Source organism: Ixodes scapularis, unplaced genomic scaffold (genome assembly GCF_016920785.2).
Source record: "Ixodes scapularis isolate PalLabHiFi unplaced genomic scaffold, ASM1692078v2 PGA_scaffold1__304_contigs__length_218370807, whole genome shotgun sequence".
In the NCBI taxonomy this organism is placed as follows: Eukaryota; Metazoa; Arthropoda; class Arachnida; order Ixodida; family Ixodidae; genus Ixodes; species Ixodes scapularis.
This window is the reverse complement of record NW_024609846.1, coordinates 200615708-200638086: the sequence shown is the minus strand read 5'-3', so window position 1 is coordinate 200638086 and position 22379 is coordinate 200615708.

The window sequence follows — 22379 nt, the reverse complement described above, 5'->3', positions numbered from 1 at the left end:
TTGATTCATTTGGTGTCGACTGTTTAATCCAGAAGCTTAAAATTTCTGCGTGTGCTGGGATTGACGGAATCAACTCAAAATTCCTGAAGAGCACCGCCACCTATTCATCTTTGATTCTTTCCGAAATTTTTTCACAGTCTTTGCAGTGTTGCACGTTACCCAACGATTGGAAGGTAGGGAAGGTGGTTCCTTTGCATAAATCAGGTACTGCTCACTCCCCACTTAACTACAGGCCCATATCATTGACTAGTGTGCCGTGTAAATTACTTGAACATATCATTTACTCTCACCTTGTTGCCTTTCTCGAGTCCAATTCTTTTTTTACTAATTGTCAACACGGGTTCCGAAAATATTTTTCTTGTGAAACACAGCTCGTATCGTTTACTAATGACCTGATGGTTGCCATTGATGCCGGGCTAATAGTTGACTGCATTTTCTTAGATTTTGCTAAGGCTTTCGATTCTGTCTCGCACGACCTACTTCTCTTGAAACTGAGTAAACTTAATATCGATCCTAACATCTTGGGCTGGATTAAGTGTTTTTTATCTAACCGCTCACAATATGTTTCTGTCAATGGGCATGATTCTTCTACTACTCCTGTAACGTCCGGGGTACCACAGGGATCTGTCCTAGGGCCTCTCTTGTTTTTAGTCTACATTAACGACCTCCCATCGCAAATTGTCTCCTCTATTAAATTGTTCGCGGATGACTGTGTACTTTATCGCGTAATTACTAATGCTCAAGAGTGTGCTATACTACAGTCAGACCTCGACGTAGTTTCTTCTTGGTGCGCTGAATCCCTAATGAAGCTTAACGTTACTAAATGTAAAAGCATGCGTGTTTCGCGACTCTCTAAAAACACTGACCCTGCCATATACATCCTTAATGATACACTATTAGATGCTGTTGTTTCATACAAGTATCTTGGTATTCACATAACTCATAACCTTTCCTGGAACATGCACGTCGACTATGTCTCTAATAATGCTAATCGTATGCTTGGGTTTTTGCGGCGCCATTTTCGTTCCGCTAATCTTCCCGTCAAACTGCAATTATATAAAGCCTTAGTCAGGCCAAAACTCGAATACGCCTGTTCCGTTTGGGATCCGGGTCATGTTACATTATCAGACATTCTCGAATCAGTCCAGAACCGAGCAGCCCGTTTTATCCTTTCTAATTATTCTCGTACTGCTAGTGTTTCATCAATGAAGACAACTTTGGACTTACCTGACCTTGCTTTACGCCGTAAATACTTTCGTCTTTGTCTTTTCCATAAAGTCTATTATTCCAATCCAATTCTAAAAGATCAACTACTTTTTCATCCGTCATATGTGTCACCTCGCCACGATCACCAGTGTAAGGTTGGCACGCCGACATGTCATACGAACATCTATTTTGACTCCTTTATTCCAAGAACATCTAGCGAATGGAACCACCTCCCTGCCTCCATCGTGTCCATCCAGGACGTCACATACTTCAAGAAGCTTGTCAACGATTTCATCTGTACCACCCACTCCTCTCTGTAGAGCCTCCGGGCATTGAGAGTATGAAAATAAATAAATAAATAAATGCGAGTAGAATAGAGATACAAGATTCACACATCACCAGTTAAACCTATACGATACATGTTGGGAACAAGAGTAGTTACTTGCATTTCTGCAATATATTACATTGCATAAAAGAGGTATATATTTCTAACAATCATCTATGAAAACACATTAATCTTACCCAGATTTTTTTTATACTGTTCTTTTTTTCTTGAAATACTCCAATCGGGGCTGCACACGATTGATCAGATTGGAAAAATGTCAGTTCGTCAAACACTCAAAAGCTGGTGTGCCTTTTCGCAAATGACAATCCAAGATGTCGTATGATTCTAGCCTGCATGACAATAGGATAGAGAATATCATTTGCTCAAACATTTGGCTACGTGACACGGTATCAGTCTACAAAATTTCCCTCAAGCTCGCAGCCGCCCTACCCACCACAAGAAAGGCCACAGTGAACGTGCAAGCTGGGATATCGCAATTGTTTCACGTAGCAGAAATCGCATGTCCAAAAAAAAAAAAAAAAAATCTTCAGCGAAGTAAAGGTTTCCAGTTTGAACCAAAATAAAAAAACACACACGTGGATGTTTGCTGAAATCTGAAACGATATTGTTTCACGGTGCAATTAGAGCGATACATCCAACAACGATTGAATTCCAAGTTTTCCCCCTTATGCTACTTGCAGCACAATGTATCGTTTTCGCTTTTGCCTCGCCTCCGCGTAGCTTCAAAATCTTTCATTTGTGTATACTTCTTGAACCTCTACACGTGGTGGATATTGGAAGCGTGGGCCTCCGTGAAATCAATAGTGCCCCTCTAATCTCGGACAGTGACGTCAATCTAAGATCCGGTTACCCTGGTGGATTCGCTTATTCCGCAATTCCGACGCCAGGAGTTTGAAAAAGACAATTCCGTGCCTTTACGCGTCAACGTACTAGGCGGTCGACCTGAAACTATCCTGAAAAAAGTTATTAAAAATAAATAGTAACAAGTATTTTTATTTAATACAATCTTAAATTGTATTACAATCAATCAATCAATCAATCAATCAATCAATTGTATTGGGTGTCCAGGGACAGCCATTCGAACTTGGTGCTGGCCGACCGGACATTGAAACACTTAAAAGCTGCAAGCACGCTCACATTACAAGATAAAACCTGAAAATTATAACTAGACAAAAACACAAAAATCTAAATCAGCGACACATAAACTTAGAAGGTAAATATTCATGTTGGAAGTTCACATGTTGGTGCGCCGTGAAGATGATCGACATAGTCGGGAGAATACATCGCGCATAGATAAGGAAAAAGAAAGTGTAAACTGAGAAACTTTCTTGTAAATATTAGTGGCCATAAAACCCTCATATCATTTGTAACCATTATAGGGTAGTTCAGAATTGATAGTAAAATGTCAGCTACATGAGCTTCAAGAGTAAACAACGTTTTTACAAAGTCACAAGAAAGGATCAAGATTCGTATGCGATTCACTGCAACATCTGTGAACCTTCCACCTCTGCCTTAATTGAAACAGTTTTTTGATTGAATGATCGAAATTCTTTCGGCTGGAGTAAAATATGTTCAGTTTTTCAGTGTAACCGTTGTAACGTTAAAACGTCTCAGTGGTTTGAGCCAACGCACTGGCCTATAAATCCCTATTTGTCGGGAACACCCACCGAAGCGCCCAGAATTTGACGGAGGTCAATCTGAGATTTCAGTTCAACGTTAAAAAGATCCCAAATTAATCGAAATAAACCCGCGATATATATTTTTTTAGCTGAGGTGTGCAGATGATTTTTGTTGGGTTCGCTTGTAAAAACCTGAGATCTGAATATTTGCTTCGCTTCACCTTAGATCAGACTCAATAGAGCGCAGCCAATTCTACGGGGTGATGAAGCCACTGAAGTAGCGCCGAGAGCGCGAGATAGTGTAGCTCGTTCTCTCTTTGTGCCCGTGCAGTCGGACTACACAAAAGCCACTAAATAAGCTACGCTTCAGAGTAACGACACAACTGACTAAATTAGGCACAAATGACTGGATTTTTTAGATGCATAAAAAAATTAATTTAACCTTGTAAGTACTCTAGGAATCCTAATATTAACTCCAGATAAGAGACTTGGGGAGTCAATTAAGTTGTGAAGGATGTAAGACAAAAATACCAAATCCTCTTTTTCTCTACGTCGCTGTTGGTCAGGTATTCCAACACGTTCCAAAAGTGCTTCATATTCTAAAGTTCGCTGATCTCCAGCCAAATAGCGATACTTAAAAACTGAGATGAATTCATGCTGCACCCGTTAAATTCTCAGTGAATTTGTTTTACAGATCCTCTTCCCCACCACCGACGCATAGTCTTGCTTTGAGCGGCACAGTGAGAAGTAGGGGTGTAAAACGTGAGTGGATTTTTCAATACTCTACTCAGGCGACACAGAAGGCCAAGCACTCGTAACGATGCGCAAACCAGTTTGCCCATGTAAACATCAAGCCTTAACCCAGGTAACACAGAGTTCTGGGCCGAAATTCGGCTTATGTTTGGGAGTTTAGGGCCTTGAAAAGTCCGAAGAAGCCATTATAAAGCCAAATCTGACCTTTCTTGGCAAAAGTTTGGGTATTTTTGCCCTAATTTGACAAACAAGCGCCAAACGTAGGCTTCAGTGCTTGGTAGTTCGGCCGTCATCTGGCATCTTTGGGCCTAAATCGCCTAACAAATGCCAGAGTTAGGCCTACTGCTAAGTAGTTCGGCTGATATTTGGCATTTTGGGCCAAAATTGTCAAAAAATGACAAAGGTATAGCTTAACTTTTTGATAGTTCGGCTGTCATCTGGCACCTTCGGACCAACATCGCCACAGATGTGCCAGAGTTTGGCTTACTGCCTTGTAGTTCGGCTGACATCTAGCATCTTTGGGCCGGGGTGGCCAAAGAGTGCCAAAGTTAGCATTCGCTTCCTGATAGTTCGGCTGTCATCTGGCAGCTACGGGCCAAAGTCGCCAAACAAGTGCCAGAAATAGGCTTACTGCCTTGTAGTTCGGCTGATCAGGCATTGGATGTATGCGGGTGGTCCGCAACTTGATTAAATAGTAATCACATTTATTCTGCTCGCAACTTTTGATTTTATTTTGGGTGTTTCTTGATTTCTTCAGGCAAAAGGTAGGCTGAATGTTTTGCCGCGGCTGAACCAGGCTTTGCAAACGCAAATTTCGTCTGATTGTTGCGTTCTCGCGTAGGTACACACCCCAATGTCGGTACGCGCATGCAGTGAGAATGGTTAAATGTTGCAAAAAGTGCTGCCGTCGAGCACGCGTTGCGCGAGACTGATGTGCGCTTCTGTCTCCTCAACAGATATCATTATTAGGCGGCGCACTGCAAGAGGTAGCGTAGCTCTGTGCCTGTCTTGCAATGCGATTGAGCACTGTCAAGTCCTAGCGATAACAAAAGGCGACAGCCACAGTGGCTCTGTGGTATTGCACCCGCTTCACATTCGGAGGAACTAAGATATAATCCTGGCGGGGACGATTTTTTAAAAGTTAATTTGAAGCGTTTGACAGCATCAAATTAGACACTCCTTTCCCTCACTATCTTTCACTCCCCCCCCCCCCCCCCCCGCCTCCCCCCTCACCAAAGGTGACATTCCCAATTCGGGTAGGAGGCATGGAATGTCTTCACTTTCTGTCAAACATACCGGAGGATGTTAGCTATAGATTGTTCTTGTCCCTTCGACCTCTCCTTTTGCTAATAGCGAGTTCGTTTCACGGCACTCGCGCCCACGCGTGCCCACTCGCAGCATGAAGCGGGTTCGTTTCAGCCGGCACTCCACGAGTGATTGCACTCTTCGAGTTCGTTTCAGCGCTGGCACCCCACGCGTGCATGCACTCGCTGCACCGAGAAAATTGGGCGTGCGCCAAAATGCAATCCCGTCACGCCTTGCTCCGGCGAAGCCGGCGAGGAGCGGGAGCAGACGACGAGGGTTCGTCTGCTACGACGTGTCGCGGAACCGAAAGAAAAAAAAAAAAGTAGATTTTCTGATAGAAATCGCGTCTCGCGGGCAACGTAATCGAACACGAGCTTGAATTGTTAGCGTCTGCTATTTCATGAAGGAAGCAATTGACAAACCGTGCTTTATTTGCAGGTTTTAAGTCGCTCTGTTGCCGTACAGACGCTGAAATATACCAGTGTGTAAAGGAATGCTAAAAAAAAAACGCATCAGCGGCCCCCGAGACGTTTATCACCATTCGTGTGCGGGTAAAAAACTGAACATTTGTCGACAAAACCCCCCAGAGGAAACCTGTGACTGCCCAATAAGCATCAGAGAAAGCTAAATATAGTGACTTTACCCGAGGCTTGGGCAACATCATCATGTTTAACATTTACCTACGTCAACTAACTTGCCCCATCGTATTTTGTTCGAGAAAGCTCTCGTTCTCGACGCCCTCACCAAGGCTAATAATATCTGATCCACCTGTAATGACGATCGACATCGAAAGTCCCACAAAAGGTTTCGCTGGATATTCCAACAGACTAGTTTTAAGTCGTACCCTTTTAGTGGTTCACGCATAATACCCTGCTCAAACGGATCAAGCTTCTGCTCGGACAGCATCATCAGTTTTCTTCAGTGTAGGCGGTTATAAAGAGATCGCAAACAGCTGTTTTGTAAACAGCTGGTTGCGGAAATTTACGCCGTCTGTAACTATCTCTACGACAGCCAAGTTGCTTGAAGTCATCGCAAATAAGAACTAGAGGTTGCAGCGACCAACATTTGTAGATAAACGTTGGTAGCGACTGCCACTCTCGCATTCCCACCCATCACTCCGAACTAGTTTCGGTTTGAGGTTGGTACGTTTTCTACAACATAGATGGCGGCAGCATCCGTCTTCTGCACTCGGTGCATTTGGCGTGTTCGTTTGAGCCCCGTTCTCCGTGCATTACTCTGCGAGTGCGATGCTTTCTGGGAGAGAACTCGAACGGTGCCAGTGCGTGTGAAACGAACCCGCTATAAGCCTCCCAACCTGCTCTAGTGTCTTCGTGTGGCTGTCAGCGAGCGCGACGGTCGAATTAAGCAAATCAGAAGGGTGGAGCGAAACGCGTTACCTCCCTCCATAGGACGCGTAGTACAAAAACGCTTGGATGAAAATTTGTGACGTGACTCTCCCTGTCGCGCTGATGGGATCTCTGAGGCTGTTCTTTGCGCCGTTTGCCAAGCTATTCGCGACTCCAGGAAAACGGACGCCGCCAAGCGGGAAAACCGGGAACCAGTCGGTCCAGGTCGCTCCGCGCCCCGCCGCGTCTCTGATGGCTTTCGCGGACACGTGCTGTCGGCGCGGGGGCGAGCAATGTAATTTGACGAAGGTCCGAAAATTTCTTAAGTTTGTTTGAGTGTTCATTAGTGTGGTGAAGTCTCAGTAGATTGTTTCTTTCCATCACGTGTTTGAAAGCCGGTTTACTCCCCAACACACGGTCGCGTGCTTTCAATTTTTTGGATGAGGAGGAATCACAGAAAAACGTTTTGATTTCTCGTGTGTCTCTAATCACATTCAAAGTGACGACTGGTTGGTAACTGATAAGTGGTTTCTTTATAAGGATGTAGAACAGTGGACTGATGTCGACAGACGAAGTGTTTCACTGGAGGGAACACCAATGTTGCAGTCAAGTGAATGGGAAGGTTCGATAGCTGCTTTCCTTGAGTTTGGTTGTGCTCGATTAGCTTCAGGTTAATTTAGCCACTAACGCCGGCCGGTGCGTTGGCTATTCATCTTAGCGGCTTTTCGCCGAAAAAGACCACATTGAAGGAGTTGGGCTAATTTCGCAATTACTTGATTCAGAAAACCTGCTTGCTGCATATGATTAACGAGGGAAATTATCTGCTTTCAAAAGGTGGGGGACGCGTCTCGCAAAGTTAGAAGCTGTCACGTCATTAGGATCTATCGCGCCTCCAATATTTATATTATAACCCCTGTCGAAGCCAGCAGCAATATACGTCTACATTGCTCAGGTTGACCGGCCACAAAAAATACTCATTTTATCCGTTCAGGATTCGAAGTCAAGTTCAATGCACAGAGAGGTTCTGCGTGAATCTCCAATGAAGACTCTCTTCTGTTTGTCTGCACTCGCCTCCGTTCTACCGGCTAGAACCATTTGGCGAAGTTTAAGTAGTATCTCTCTGTCTGTCAAATATACTTTTATTAAGCAGTTCACCTAATAGTTAGTTAACTAAGTTCATATTTCAACCCGAAGAATATACTAATATCGCTTTAGTGGGACATAGTACGTAATATAATACATAATCCGCATATTCGTCAAAATGACTTCTCGATTGCTACTAAAACCTGAATTGAAATACGAGTATCACTTGCTTAGTGAAGGGCCAGTGAGTTGACATGCTGCTTGGCTCAAGAAGCGCTTGCTTAATTTTTGTAATTTTCCTGCAGCCTGTGTTCTTGACCGAGCACAGGACTGGAGCTGTTTCTTGAAACGCGGACAGGCACAAAAGCTCAATTTCGCGGACAGATAAATCGCATGGTCGAGGCATGCGAGTTAGCTAAAACTTACTCCCGGTGGAACAATTTTGTAGCCCTCGCCGCTTCCCATAGATGATCAAAACTAATTAGAGTCTATTACCGTTTCTCCGAAGCCCATAGTTTCGGTTTTGATCGAAGTCTCCGAAACGAAAGTTTGACATGAAAAGAACAAAAAACACCGGCAAAACAAAACAATGCTCGGCAAGTTTATGCGCACCGGCTACACTTAACAGTTTCAGTTCAAATACCCATAAAGTTGGGCATTCAACAAAAGAAAATATGTTAAATTGAATGCGCCACCCATTCAGGCGGCGCGGCCGATCCGACGCGACCTGGACTCAGCCGCCATGTTTGTTTGGTGGTGGCGCCCCCTATAGGTCGCTGGAGTCGCGAATAGAAATAGGCGGGCAACGTAGGTCCGGTTTCCGAAATGTGCTCTTCAGTTTTTTGTTGCTTTCGTGCGTGGCAGACGCGGCCGTGCTTTTTGGTTGTAAACGACCTGAATGCGTTCGTGGAATTCTTGTGCTGTGTTTGTTGGACGCGCTTTGACAAAAACTGCTCCTCGCCGACGACAAGACGTCAGTTGAATGTGCGCAACCTTCTTTCTCGACTGTGCTTTCGGGCTGCCCGAGTCGGATTATGCATCTATCAAGGATTACGTGATATTGCTTTTATTAATAAGTACACCGCAAGCATGCTTCTGCTAGTAGTCCTGCTTTACTCTCATTCTTCGCGGTTTTTTGTGTTTGTGGGTTTTGCTTGGCATGAAATTAGTGTTAATTATATTTTATAATTTGCTTTTCATTTTACAAAGAAGTATGTATGACCTTTGTAAATATGTCGAAAATAAGTTGTGTAGAACGATAGTGATTTAATAAACTTCTGGGAGCGTTCGAAAAACTTTCGTTCGTCCGTGTATATTATTGACATGCGACAAATGATATGTAACGTCCTATACAACACCGACTTTCACGACATCCGGCCAATACGGAGCTGACGCATCATTGAGTGTTAGCACAATATTGTGCGAACACTTGACCGGGCCAAAAAAGACTGTACGGCAATACCTGCCGGAGGTGTTGACGGCATCAATTCAAAGATACTCAAACACACAAAAAGTGCCACAAGCGTCCTTTTGTCACACATTTTTCAGCAATCTCTCTCATCTGGACTGGTACCACTGGACTGGAAGGTGGGCAAGATCGTTCCTATACCAAAAAAAAGGTCCACCAACCTCAAGCAGCAGTTATCGTCCTATTTCCATCACCAGTGTTTCATCAAAATTACTGGAGTATATAATTAACTCGCATGTTATAAATTTCTTAGTATCTGTTAATTTTTTTTCATCCGAGCCAACATGGTTTCCTAAAAGGATTTTCTTGTGAAACCCAGCTTGCTCTTTTTACTAACGATCTAAGTTCAAGTGCTGATCATAACATACCTGTGGATGCCCTCTTTCTAGATTTCGAAAAAGCTTTCGATAAAGTTCCACACCAACGTCTCTTATTAAAACTTTCGCGTTTAAACCTCGACCCTCAAGTCTGTAACTGGATTCGTAACTTCTTGTCATACCGACAACAATTCGTTCATGCTAATAACCACTCTTCACCCCGGTCTCCGGTTGCTTCTGGAGTGCCCCAGGGCACTGTTCTCGGTCCCCTACTTTTCTTAATTTATATAAATGACCTACCTGCTAATATTTCATCTAACATACGCTTATTCGCAGACGACTGCGTTGTTTATCGTCCTATAAATAACAGCACTGACGTTCACGCCCTGCAGTCTGATCTTTACCATATTGAGGCCTGGTGTGCTAGATGGCTAATGTCTTTGAATGCTAACAAAACATCCCTTGTTTCTTTTCATCGTAGGCAATTTTACTCATCTCCTAACTACGTCATTTGTGGTTCACTCATATCTCCTGTACCATCATATAAATACCTAGGCATTACATTTTCAAACGATTTAACTTGGTCATCTCACATAACGAACATAGCTAATGACGCGAATCGCGTCCTTGGCTTTCTACGTCGCAACCTGCGCTTAGCCCCTCCATCGGTAAAGCTACTATCTTTCCACTCACTAGTCCGACCCAGACTAGAATATGCATCTGCTGTTTGGGACCCACATCAATCTAATCTTACTAAAACGCTCGAAGCAGTGCAAAATCGCGCAGCAAGATTCATCTACTCAGACTACTCTTATCATAGCAGTGTCACGGCGCTTAAATCTCAAGCTAATCTTCTTAACCTCGAATCACGGCGCAAAACTTCCAGGCTCTGCCTTTTTCACAAGTTTTATCACTCATCACTTGGCAGCTCTGTTATCGCACCAGCTCACCGCGTTTCATGCCGCATCAGTCATCAGGAAGCTGTCTATCCCCCCCCCCCTCCATGCCCGCTGCACTGCGCATCTTTTTTTCATTTTTCTGCCAGACAGCAAAGGATTGGAACGATCTGCCCACCGACGCCGTGCTCCACTCCAACCCGGCAACCCCGCCCATCTCAAGGCATTCATCGAAGAAATATTTTGATGCTTCGTAATACCCTCATGTAATACCCCTTATTTGGGGCATTTGAGGTTTAATAAATAAATAAATAATAAATATTGAACGGTGGTGCAAAACTAAACATTTTAGCGATACCGGAACCGACTTTTAGCCGGTACTGGCACTACAGTGCCAAGTATCGCCGTGCTGCGTGGGAACGCAGATGGTGAGATCTGACGATCGTTTTTCCAACGCTTATTTAATTTAAATTTTCTTCTGGACCGCGTGAAAGAGCGCTTCTGTGGCACACCAGAGAAATTTCGAACTACGGCAGGCCTCTGGGATTTTTTGGGCAGTTTTGGCACTTTTATGGCACTCCAGTGGCTAGCCAGAGGAGCCAAACTTCGGCATGCTCCGAATTCCCAAATTAGGATTTACTTCGGCAGTTATGGCTAAAGTATGGTACTTATTTTGGCACAACTGTGGTGAACCAGAGAAAATTCAAACTTTGGCTTATGCGAAGAACCCGAATTTGGCGTTGCTTTGGCAGCTATGGCTCCAGTATTGTGCTTCCTTCGGCATTATTGTGGCAGACCAGAGATAAGCCAAACTTTGGCATATCCCAATTACCCAAATTAAACGTTGCTTTGGCAGTTATGGCTCCAGTATGGCACTTACTTCGGCACTCCTGTGGCAGGCCAGAGGAAAGCCAAACTTTGGCATGCCCTAGGATCGCCCAACTTGGCTATATTTAGGCAACGTACTTTGGCACCGATGAACGCCATGGTGCAAAACCTAACTGGGCCCTTACGTTTGCCAGACCTTTGCCCAAGTTGGGCAAAGGTATGGCAAAGGTCCTCTGGCGTGCTTTCTGGGAATTAGGTTCGAATCAAACACAAAACCAAGGTCTCTAATTTCAGTTTCACGAGACAATGAGGCCCTCTGAATTCGGTAAGAAAAAACGATATTTTAAGTTTTTCGGGGAAATATCAATACTTTGGTTTTTGAACGGTTCAGACGAAGCCTGTTTTCTCTACACCAGTCGCTGAATATGTTCACATCTGCCTGTAGTCTTACGCAGTCGTCAAAATTTCGAATTTCAGGGTATAGCTTAATGTCACCGGCGTACTGGGGGAATTTTGATTTTGAGATAGCGCGAGAGATATTCATGACAAATGTGGAAAAGAAGAGAGCGCATAAAACAAATCCCTGAAGCACCCCGGAGCTCAATTTAAAGGCTGCGGACGTCATATTAACTCGCACAAAACCCTTTCCATTCAGCAGATAAATTTCAAACCACTCGATCACGTGTTCTCCAAGATCGTAGTAAGACAGTTTAGATAGTAACATTTCATGGTCAACCACGTCAAAGGCCCAGTTTAAATAAAAATGAACTACGTCAAGTTGACCCTGCTTACAGACAATGCGGGAGGCTGTAGACGTAAAAGGTAACCACCATATAGAAAGTATGTCTAAAGGGCCCATCAGCCTTGAAGGATTTGGGACCTCACAGGCCTTCAAAACCCTTCAGAATTGCCCTACAAAAAACATTCAGGAATACCCCACAGAAAAACCCTTCAGCACCACAGCCCTTCAATCCGTCAAACCCTTCAGCCCAAACCTTCTAGCCCTTCAACGCTTTAGACGTCAAATGACAATGAATCAGATAGAAATGCAGTTCAAACGGTTTTGGAAATTTACTGTGGGCATTTTTTTTTGCAGGCATATTATAACTCAAAAATATGATAAAAACCAACGTTTGTTCAAACCCGGGCGCAAGCAGCTGTAGACAAAAGAGATCATATCAAATAGGGACAACTGACTTCTTTATCACAAAGAAAAATATCTTTCAAAGTACTCACAATGCCGCGGGGTAAATTCCTGATGTACGGTACTTTAGCTAATAAAACCGAGAAGGTGCACCTCACGGACACATACACAGTCTCAGTAAGCGCGTTTAGCGAAAACCATGAACTCGCAAGCAGTACCCGTCGCCACCGTTGAGAAATCCTAAGCAAAGTCACGGTTTCGTCCATGATGCCGTCGCGGCGGCGTCTTCGTCGTATTTTTCGCTTGCTCGATGCTTCTCAAGCCGGACGGACAAAGAGGCGCAAGAAACAAGGCCGGACAGCGGCCGTCATAGGCGTAGACTTCGGGGGGACATCGGGGCTCGTGCCCCCCCTGGCGAGATCCAGAGAGGCAGAGCCCCCCCGGGCCCGGGCCATGATCCTTACCGAGACGTTGTTTACGTGCCATGTAACGAGCTTCTAGTAGTGGCATGTAAACAAAATAAAGCCCACGGTGCCTTTATTAAAATAATACATGGGAAAAGGAATCCCAGCGTGCTTTCGTTAGCTTCAATCTCCAGTTCTGGCGAAAAGGTAACGCGCATCACCTCACCCCCCCCCCCCCCCCCCCCCCCCGGAAAAACGGAAAGTCTACGCCGCTGGCGGCCGTCATCCACCGTCTCAGGACCCGCAGTGCCATGATCCCGTTGCGCAGGCACTACATGCGGTAGGACGCTAACCCCGACTGCCAGGCTTGCGGCGAGTAGGCCGACACCGGTCACCATCTCCTTGAATGCGCTGAACACAATGGCGCTCGAGCGGTGCTGAAGGTCGAAAACGCCCAATTGGGGTTCACCCGCGGAAGCAAGGTAGAGACTGCACGGATCAAAACAGACCAAGGGGCGAGCCCTCAAATCCATGTTCACCTTCCTGGAGGAAACCGGTCGGCTCCAGACATCCGTGGCGGCGGCGGAAGTAACAAGCAAACCGCCCACGAGCGGATAAAAAATGGCTATACCCCCCCCCCCCCCCGGCTTCCACACACCACTCTCTCCCGCAGACCACTGGAGAAGGGCCTGGCGTTCCTGCACCCTCTCCCCATCGCCGGGCGCAAAGAAGCGCAGTGTCGGTTGCTGTTGCTGTTCGTGTTTTTGACGACGAAAAAGAGAGGACGTCCGACTCTGGTGAAAAACAAAATGGTTCTGTTTATTTTCTCCTTTTTGGGGACCGTCCCCCGCGGAGGAACCCGTTCCCAAAACGGTCGCTGCCGCTTCTCCCTCGCCATCTCCCCCGCGTCCCTGTTTCTGGGCAACGTTCTGCTCACGGCTTGCCCTTCTTTTTATTATTCGTCCAAAAAGCAAAGCTTGTTCCACGGATCTCGCCTCGAGCGGACAGGATTGCGTTCGCCTCAAAACACCACTCGGCCAAAACCACTCGGCCCGCGGCTCGTCAATTCTCCACATGGGGCGCTCACCAGTGGCCCCCAGTGGCCTCCTTGGCGACCGAACCGCCGGGCAGTGACAGACGGGTCCAGAAGCCCACTCGTGTTTGATAGAAGAGCAGTAATAAAAATCTGACCATACACACATACGATCGGCATTCTCCAAATATTTATTTTTTCCCGTCGCGAAAAACAAGTAGCTATGTTTTATTTCTGCGAAATGTGTTTTCTCCAGCTAACCCGTGGCCGCACAGACATCTCAAGAAGCCTGAAAGATTTCCCAACCCCATTGACAGGCTTTCAGACATGTCAAGGCATTGTAAAGGACACTTCAGACGTTTCAGAAGAGTCCCTGACGGGGACAACGAACCGACCAGGAAATATCGGTGCCCCTTCAAACATCTCAGGCATTTCTGAAGACTTCTTCACACCCTTTAACAAATTTTGAAGCCCCCGCATTGTGATTTTCAATAGGGCAAATTTGTTTTTGTCGACTTGCCCGGAAAAAAAGTCCTTGCTGACTAGGAATAATTATATTTGTGAATGAGAAATAAAAAAAAATTATGTATAAACATTTCGAAAAGTTTCTAGACGGAACAAAGAAGGGAGACCTTTGTAATTGGAAATATGTACACCTACTCGAGACTTCAGCCCAAAAGAAAAAAAAAAACAATTACAGCGAGCTTCCACATGTCTGGAATCATTCCGGAGTTTAAAGAGTTATTAAATATTTCACAGAGCACAGGGTTGAATAAATCACGATAGGTTTTAACCAGGGTTGCTGCTACTCCATCGTGACCCCATGATAACTTAGGTTTCATTTTCTTAATACACTCCACGATATATTCTTTTACACGAATCGAGTGTAGCAGGTCGCCAAGTCCTCCCGGATGAGACACAGGAAAGAAGGAATTAACGTGATCAGTATAAACAGAGCTGGAATGATTAGCAAATATCTTTGCTGTATGTTTTGAAGCCGAATTATCTAGAACAATTGTTATAGTCATCGTCGTCGTCGTACTAGTATAGTAGTAGTGGTGGTAGTACTAGTAGTAACAATACTACTAGTAGTAGTAGTTGTTTTTGTTGTTGTTGTAGCCTTTGTTGTTGTAGTGGTAGCTCTAATAATAATATTAATAATATTAATGATAATATTAATAATAATCAAGAATAAAGATTAAATATCCAATTTAATTTGGTACCCAGGAACAACCATGCGGTCTTGGTGCTGGCACACCGTACTTACACACACGAGAAATTAAACACAGAACTGACGGCACGAAAACACAAACACCACGAATACATTCAATATATGCACACACCCCATTGCACATCGAGTAGAAGACACAGTCCGTAGTGCACGGCATAAGCAAGTGGGGATCATTGGCTATCGCACCTTGATAGAAGTGTATCACTAGATAGCACAAACGTCCCAGACGGTATAATTTTCAAAACAGAAAACTAAATGTAAATTCTAATTCCTACGGAAGAATAAAGCAAATATATTTCATATCGTGGTACGAAAGAGAAAGAAACTGCACAAGCAATACATTTTAAGGCTATCAGTTCGAATAATTCATGCTGCTTATCTCTGTCCAGACTCCGACAGGTGTGCCATCTGTTTATCAAAGATCTGACGGCAGGAGTTAAATATATCAAGGGCTTCGGAGTGACAATTATAGCACTCCACTAACCGAAAAGTAGGGTTGTGTCACCTAAGATTTATATCAGCATGGAATGTCGATTTGAGCCATGTAGATACCCGCGGGACCCTGATACACACTTCAGAAAAGAAACCAGGATAATCAATTAAACCTTGTAGAGTTTTGAAAAGAAAATACAAGTCGGCCTTCTCCGGGCGTTGATTTACAGTAAGTAAATTCGCTTGTGTCAGCACAGCCTCATAGTTCGTTCTCATTCAAATAACGATATATAAAATAGAGATACATTTCCTATGCACACGTTCTATTCTTAAGGAGTTAGTTTTGCAAATGCCTTTCCACGCCACCGACTTGTATTCGATCTGGGAATGACTCAATGAACAATAAAGTACAGGAATGCAGATGGGTTGTTGAATTCCCTTGTTAGGCGACATGCGATTCCAAGAGTTGGCGAAGAGACCCTAATTTTTTTTGTTTACGTGGTCATCGAATAGTAGGTTTGACACAAATCAACGTCGAGATACCTTACAGCACTTACGCGAGGCAGTAATCACCATGAATGCGATACGCAAAACATACGTTCTGAGTTTTTCGAGAAAACGTCATCACCCTAGTTTTTGAACGATTTAGGGAAAGCCCGTTTCCTGTGTGTTTTAACTTCGAGGGAAAAACTCGGTGAAGCGTGGTTTATTCTTTGCTTCCAAGAATACAAGTCAAAACGTAGACACGCTCGCGGCTGCTCTTATACTGATAGCAGCCGCGCTATAGACAGGAAAGAGTGACGATAAGGTTAACAGATCCACGGCACTCGACTCAGACACAATGACACAGCAATCTTTCCCCTCTATAAAGTTCGTGATGTCTGCAACTTGTAGCGTTCCGGAGGTCGGCTTGGTCGTGCGGTGCGCCGAGGCAGGAGTGGAGAAGCCGGTGGAGCTTCTGGTCTGGAGACCCCGTTATCCGATGGTGGGGCACTGGGACCAACAATCACAGCACTAGGGAGGCTGGAGTCTGGGTCAGGCGGCCGTGGTGTTGCGGCTCCCTTCCCTGCTTGTGCCAGGTCATGGTCGTCCGGTCATTCATTGTCAGTTGTAGCCGTGTCGGTCCCTATGCCCGAAAACGGCTCCAGTCGGTTAGGTGTCCCCAGATCAGCTTGACATGATCTCGGCCGCAGGTTGTCAGTATGAATGTACCACTCTTCCTCCCCGACACGAACCAGATAAGTAGCTGAACTCACGCGCTTGCTTACTGTGCCCGTCAGACATTTGGTATCGCCGGCCCCTAGGCCCTTTACCATAACTTGGTCACCTTCAGAGAACTCCCTCCAGGCCCCTCGGTGATGGTCCGCAGACTCTTTGGTTCGCTCGAGTTTCTTTTTCATTTATTTTTCGATGTCGGGGTGCAGAAGACTCAGTCTTGTTCTGGGCCTCCATGACAGGAACTGCTGGGGAGGAGTTTCATCAGTTGCCCTGGGGTGTGGGGGGGGGGGGGGGTGTTCCTTTAACTAAAGAGGAATCGGTCTATACGATGCTGCATCGACTTCGCATGGCCGCTTCTCTGCTCGTCCATCACTTGCTTGAACAAAGACTTTTTTACGGTATGTACACAGCGTTCCGCGCTTCCATTGGAGGCGGGATGGTGGGGCGGAGACTTGCTCAAGGACGCCATTTGTACTCAAAAACAGTTCAAACTCTGTTGATGTGGATTGGGGTCCGTTATCGGTCACTACCGCTTCCGGTAGCCCGTATGCCGCAAACACGGTGCGCAGTTTTTCCACGGTCTTCTCACTACTTGTGCTGGTCATCACAAACACTTCAATCCATTTAGAATGGGCGTCCACAAGCACAAGAAACCATTGTTGATTGCGATGCGCATAGTCTAGATCAGGAGTGGCCAAGCTGCGGCTCCCGAGCCGCAAGCGACTCTTCGCGTGTTAAAATGCGGCTCGCGGCTTCCTCCTCCACGCCCCCCCCCCCCCCCCCACACACACACTTTCCCGCCTTTCTCCCGGTCACACGAGCACTTACCCAAAAAGAGAAATGCAACGCATTCAAAATCGAAAGACAGGTTGCGGTTTGGTATTCTTGTGCTACTGCTACATAACGTACAGCTGGACAGCTTTTGACTCGTATAGATTGAAAGCTGTTTGAGTTTCGTTTATTGCTCTAGACGAAAGCTTGCCCCCCCCCCCCCCCCCCCCCGCCGTGGCTCTTGGAAGTTTCGTGGCTTTGCTTGCGGCTGTTAGGCCGGGTCAGCCTGGCCACCCCTGGTCTAGATGCACCCTCTCCCATCTACGCGTAGGCTAACCCCCCGACAGCAAAGGTACCTTAGTCGCAGCATTTTGTGACAGCTGACACGTGGCACACTCTTTCACTGTTTGCTCTACATCTTCCGTTAGACGAGACCACCAGACATGACCCCTGGACAACATTTTCATTCTCGTCATCCCCGGATGACCTTCGTGCAACATTGTCTGCACTTGACCTCTCAACCACTACGCGATTGCACCAAGTCCCGCACTCTTGATGAACTGAAAGTTCGTTGCGTCTAACAAAATAAGGCGCTAGCAAATCCTCTGTAACTTTCGAAGGCCAGCCGTTTTGTGTCTAGAACAGCGCTTTCGACAGCAACTGCTCCCTTCGTGTTTCCCGTCTTATCTCTCTTGCCGATAGCGGAGCTTCGTCCACCGCCGAAAAAACTGTACGCAATCTGCCTCCTCATCTCTGTTTGGCAGCGGTAGGCGTGAAACCGCGTCGGCCTTTCCAATATCACTGGATTTGCGATACACCCAAACATAATCATAAGCGGCAAGCAATAAAGCCCAGCGCTGCAAGCGTGCTGCTGACATTGCAGGAATCGGCTAACCATGGCCCAGAATTTCGACCAGTGGTTGATGGTCAGAGCAGATGCAAAATCTTCGGCCAAAGAGGAATTTGTGAAATTCCTTCAAGCCATAAACCACTGCAAGCGCCTCCTTTTCAAAGTGCGCATAGCCTTCCTCCGCCTTGCTAAGCGTCCTAGACGCAAAAGCGATGGGCCACTTCTCAGTACCCACTTTACGAAAGAGTATCGCGCCTACGCCGTATGCCGACGCGTCACATACCAGACCGAGGTCTTTTTCAGGATCATAGTGAAGTCAACACTCGTTCGTGCGTAAGCCACAGTTTTGTTTCCTGGAACACTTTTTCCTCCACTCCGGTCCAATCCCACCTGGTGCTTTCACTTAGTATCTGGTGAAATGGCTTCAGCTCTGCTGACGCGTTCGGAACATATTTCCCGTAGAAATTCAGCAACCATAGGTATGCTCGCTGCTGTTGTTGGTTCTGAGGAATTGACGCCTCTTTGATTGCGCGTAGGTTTTCTTCGGAAGGCCGAATTCTTTGCTTATCAATTGCGTGACCCAAGTAAGCCACCAACGTCTCAATAAACTTGCATTTTTCTTCTTTTAACTTGATGCCTCGCTCGCTTGAACCTTGTCAGCACGCTTTCCACTTTCTGGTAACATTCTTCAGACGTTTCTCCGGCTATCAACACATCGTCAAGGCAGAACGACACTCTCTCAAGGCCCTTCAATGTCTCGTCCATTACAAACTGAAAAAATAGACGGTCAGTCGTGATTCCATATGGGAGGCGTGTATACTTAAACAAACCCATATGCGTGCTTACAGTTACCAGTGACTGAAAATCCGGGTACAGTTGCAGCTGCTGGTACGCCGTAGAAAGATCAAGTACCGTGAAATATTTGCAACCGTGTAACGTTGCAAATACGTCTTCCATTACCGGCAAGGTATAATGGTCTGTTCTGAAGTTCGGGTTCAACGTTAGCTTATAGTCCCTGCATAACCTTACTTTGTTATTCGGTTTAGGAACGACGACCAACGGAGTTGCCCACTCACTCTGCTGAACAGGAACAAGGACTCCGGTCTTTACGAGCGAATGCAACTCTTGCTCTACTGATTCCCTTAAAGGGTAACTGCAAAGAACAGCCTAATTGGGACAAGCATGTCACAAAACAAATGTTCCGCGAAAAAAAAATATATATATTTTTTATCAATATTTACGCCACAGGACGTAATTTAGTCGGAGTCAGAGCCTCTCCACATTTGAAACTCCCGCTCTTTCGACCCCCGCGAAAGAGGAGTACGCCCCGCCCCTCACTATCCTTGCGTTGCGGAGTTGAACGACGCAGCGTCTCGACTTCCGGTAAGATCTGGCAACAACGCACGGCGGCGGTATTGTTTTGGTTTGACGCGGTTTGCGAGCACATGTAGCGTACACGTAAGTAAGTAAGTAAGTAAGTAAGTAATATTTATTTTCAGCAATATTGTGCTGAGGGCACCAGACAAAAAGCTTCCATGAGGTAGCTTGACTGGGCCTGGTGCCCCTGCACTTACAGGGCATTATAAAAAAAACAAGTACTACAGAATACACTTTGACTAAACAAAACAAACACGTACATCTTTTTTTGTTAAACAGTGAATATCATTGTGGTCTATAAGGAACTTGTTAAGTAATGAAGGCAGGTTATGCGCAATAGATTGGAGTGCATAATTTGTACGAAAATGAGGCACGTTCCAGAACTCTCTGCGTCTGACAAGGATGAAGGATTCACGTTTTGTCAGATGGGATACATTAGACAAAAAAGAAGCAAACTCAGCGGTCGAAAATAAATAAGAACATAGCAAACGGTACTCGTATACACTGGCAATCCTCATGATGTTGAATTTTAGAAATAATGGCTCAGTATGAGTGTCGTAAGGCACGTTTGCAATAAAACGCAGCATTTTCTTTTGTAGGATCGTGAGTTTGTTAATATTAGATTTGGTTGTTGTGCCCCAAACCAAATGACAATAGTTAATTTGTGAGCTAAACAGAGCATGATAAATTTGCATTTTAATATTTACAGGCAACAAGGAGCGACAGTGGCATATTATTCCAACAACTTTTGACAGTTTCGTAACTAAGTATTCGATGTGATTATCCCATTGCATATGTTCTGAAAAAATGACACCTAGCGTTTTGTGCTGTTTAACTATTTCAATCTGGTCAGTTCCAATCTCTAGAGTATAATTACTAATAACGTGCTTATTTACAGGTCTAAACAAAATTGCTTTGGACTTTACAGTGTTTATTTTAAGACCATTTATTTTTGACCACGAAAGAAACTTTTCCAAAACTAAGTTTCCCATGGGTATAAGTTCGTCCATATTCGATGCAGACAGAAATATACTCGTGTCGTCTGCATACATTACAAAACGTGCTTGATGGCAAATATTGACTAGATCATTTATATATACATTGAACAGCAGAGGGCCGAGTATGCTGCCTTGGGGCACACCAAACTTCAAGATTTGCAAAGAGGAAACATGATCACTCACGGAGACACATTGCTTACGGTGTTCTAAATATGAATGAATAAGTATCAAAGGCGTGCCACGTATGCCATAACATGAAAGTTTATCAAGGAGCGTCGAATGGTTAAGACAGTCAAACGCTTTGCTAAGGTCAATAAATATTCCCAGTGTCAGCAGTTTGCATTCTATATTGTGTAATATTATTTCTTTCTGTGATATCAGAGCGCTTTCCGTGGATTTTCCCTTGCGAAATCCGAACTGGGAGTCAGTTAGCACTGAGGTCTTCGTAAAAAAATTGTCTAAACGATATAATATAATTTTTTCCAGCCCTTTAGAAAATATTGGAAGAACAGAGATGGGTCTATAATTTGTAACTAAATTTTTGTCTCCACCTTTATGCAAAACTGAAACTTTTGCGAGTTTCATGTTATTCGGAAATTGACCACTCGACAATGCTAAGTTAAATATATATACCAAGAGTGGGGCCACCACATCGATTACGAATTTAACGGGCTTTATTTGTATATCGTCTATGTCATGGCTTTTACTGTTATTCAATCCCATAAATACACGGATCACTTCCAATTCGTCTGTAGGTTGTAGGAAAATTGTGTCTGTTACACGGTGCGAGATAAACGAGGAAGCATGCTCATTGTGCGCGCTAGAAGGCAAGTTAGTAAAATGTCTGTTAAAGAGCTCAGATAGTTGTACTCCTGATACGCTCTCACCAGAAAGTGAAAGTTCATCTATTGAATTCTTCTGCTTGCTGCGTTTAAGCACTTCATTTATCGACTGCCAAACAATCGCAGGACGCTTCTTGTGGGCGTCATGAAAAAGACGTTTGTGATATTCTGTTTTTGATTTTTTAAGTGCAGATGTCAGTTGATTGCGATACCTCTTAAAAACTGCATGGTCACCGTCATCCTTTGAACAGAGGTACTCCTGATATAAGCGATTCTTTTTTCTTATCATTGTTAGAATAGGTGGCGTGACCCATGGTTTTCTTATTCGTTTTTTAGCAGTAACCGTCTTATATGGAAACGATGCGATGTATAGCGTCTTAAAAATATTTATGAAATCATCATATGCTTCGTTCACGCATTGCTTTGAAAAGACAGAAGTCCAGTCTGTTTGCATGACTGTGCTTCGAAAGGACCGCAGTTGGCAGTCGGTTATCGCTTGGAAAGTTACGAGTCTACCGACGCTCCGTGATAAATCACGGGTTTGAAAACAAAAAAATATTGGTAAATGATCGCTTATATCACTACTAATAGTACCTGCACTGCGAACTATAGTATTTATATTGGTAATAAAAACGTCGATACAACTTGCCGTAGAATGAGTAATTCTGGTGGGGGACACAATCACATTGCAAAAACCACTACTACTGAGTGTACTACTCAGTCGTGAAGAAAGAGAAGAGTTTTCCGAACTATTTACATTTAAGTCACCGCCCAGAACAAGTGAGTAGTTATTCAAGGATATGAAATCAAGATACCTCTCAAGAAAAGACAAAAAGTTATTAAAGCTACCAGCTGGCGGTCGATACATAACAGAAAGCAGCTGACGTCCGTGCTTCACAGTTACGATTTCAT